Below are 1877 nucleotides of genomic sequence, written 5' to 3' on the forward strand. Positions count from 1 at the left end.
AAAGCTTATCTGGCATGCAACTCAGAACACTACAGCTGTTGGTTACCTCTCCTACGGTCCCTATATCAGGTCGAGATTTGGAAGTAAGTTACTTTCCTGCTGGCCTTTTACCCCCAAACGTGGGTGGAGTAGAATGATAAGAGTCTACTTCAGCTCTGGATTCTCACTAACTGAAAATATCTCATGACAGCCTGCAGTTCTCTCACAAACCTTTGACTTCTTAACAGATGCCCTTTTGTGTGTGTGTGTGTCTCTCTCTCATATGCTTCAATGGGAGGTAAAAACGATTAATAGAATACAGTGATGGAGAGTAAGTAACAGTATCATAAAAAAACGAAAGAAGAAACTCTAATTGGCTGTATTCTCAAGTGCAATGGCCACTTCCACCTAAAACGAGTTGCCAAATATCAAAACAAAGATCAGAGCGGTGCTTTGTTAAAACACAAAGATAAGTACAGTCAGAACTGTCCTATAAACTAGACTGAGATGAAGACTTAAAACAACATTGCGAAAATACCTATGAATTTAACTTGTTTTTTGATTACATAATCAGTTGCTGATAAACTACTGAAGAAATCTTTTTTTAAAATACTTTTTAGATTTTATTTATTTATTTGAGAGAGAGAGACAGACATAGTGAGAGAGAGCACAAGTGGGGAGGAGAGGGAGGAGAGGGAGAAGCAGGCTCCCCGTTGAGAAAGGAGCCCGATAGGGTTAGAAGGCAGACGCTTAACCGACTGAGCCACCCAGGCACCCAAACTATTGAAGAAATCTTTACAAGAATTTTGGGCTTTACAATTTCAGGGAAAGCTTAATGAAAACAAGGAGAATCCCCACTGACTGTATCACAGGGAAGTTATGGATTTAAGTACAAGGACAACAAAGCACATAGAAGGAGTCATGCTTGAGCCCGGCACATATTGACTTATATAGCTGGAAACGGCTAGCTCTTATATAATTAATATGTTTAAGGGGCACCGGGTGGCTCAGTCGGTAAGCATCTGCCTTCGGCTCAGGTCGTGATCTCAGGGTCCTGGGATCGAACCCCACATCGGGCTCCCTGCTCAACGGGGAGCCTGCTTCTCCCTCTCCCTCTGCCCTTCCTCCCTGCTCATGCTTGCTCTCTCTCTCTCTCAAATAAATAAATAAAATCATATTTAAAAATTAATATGTTTAAAGAAGTAAATGTTACAGTGATTTAGTGTCATTCTAATGTTTTAATGATGTGAAGAGGCACTTGTTGAGACAGAAGATGTGGCATTGCACACATCAAAAGAGTTAATTAAGCCTTGGTAAAGGTTGAGGGAAAATTGTGCGGAACACAAATATGAGAGTACTGACTAATTGGTCAGTTACCACAATATCCTCACATGATTTGATATCGTTAGAAGATGAGAATTCAATCTTTTGTTCATTTGTGATTTGCGTAATGAGTAAGAACAATCTGGGCACTGGTATAGTCTCTGGATCTTATCTAACCCAGTGTGATGCTTGTCTCTCTGTCAGATTGTCTCAGGACCCAAGTAATGCTTGTCTCACTTAGGAACTCATTTAACACAACAGTGGAGAATGAACTTGCTCCACTTTCTGCAGGCAAGCAGGAAGCCCTGGGCCATATATGCCATAGACCCTGGCAGCACAGATGCAAAGAGAATCTTCAGGATTTTACCACTGAAGCTCATCTCCATGAATAAACTGGCTGTTCTCACTTCTCTCTCTTCTTTAAAATTAATTTGTTTACTATCAAGTAAAATAAATTATCAATGTTCATGAACCATATACGTACATCCCACAATGATTCTATAAAGTGAACAGCCATGCAACCATAAATCAAGTAAGAAAAAACAATAATTGGATTTCTGGGTCTGCAATGTTGA

Source organism: Leptonychotes weddellii, chromosome 8 (genome assembly GCF_054177405.1).
Source record: "Leptonychotes weddellii isolate Sample4059 chromosome 8, ASM5417740v2, whole genome shotgun sequence".
Classification (NCBI taxonomy): domain Eukaryota; kingdom Metazoa; phylum Chordata; class Mammalia; order Carnivora; family Phocidae; genus Leptonychotes; species Leptonychotes weddellii.